Source organism: Poecilia latipinna, unplaced genomic scaffold (assembly GCF_001443285.1).
Source record: "Poecilia latipinna isolate Pla-1442-1.1 unplaced genomic scaffold, P_latipinna-1.0 Scaffold427, whole genome shotgun sequence".
NCBI classification, from domain to species: domain Eukaryota; kingdom Metazoa; phylum Chordata; class Actinopteri; order Cyprinodontiformes; family Poeciliidae; genus Poecilia; species Poecilia latipinna.
The window spans coordinates 6,104-6,670 of NW_015113043.1; positions in this window are offsets into that span (position 1 = coordinate 6,104).

Sequence of the window (567 nt, forward strand, 5' to 3'; positions counted from 1 at the left end):
TAGTCTGCCTTTTGTTTTAGCAATGACAGCGGAGGAAGTGAATGAAGCTGTTCAGTCTATGTTGGTCACACTTCCAAATATTGACTTAACACTAGGCACTTCGTTTAGCTTGGCCTTCTCTTGTGGAGGATGGTTGTTTACAGCACAAGCATTTTGAGATTAGCTTCACAGCGTTGAACTGCTGCATTACAAATGTAACGGACAAACGTCAGCGATAGGCTAAAGTCTACGTCTCCAGTAAGAAATCGCTTTTCAATGGCCATGAGTGCAAACCATCTGTATGAAACAAATAGTAGAACAAGGGTCTGGTTTTTACCAGGATGGTGTCCTTGTAGATTTAATTGGCATTTCTGGTCATCTAACTCTTTTGCAGTGGTAGAAAATTTATTTTATGTGTTTTTCCAGGTGCATATTGCCATTTTTTTTAGTACAGTCAAGTAACTTTAAAATCTTCAGTTGTTATAAAAATGCTATATATATATATATATATATATATATATATATATATATATATATATATATATATATATATATATATATATATATATATATAATAATATATATGAA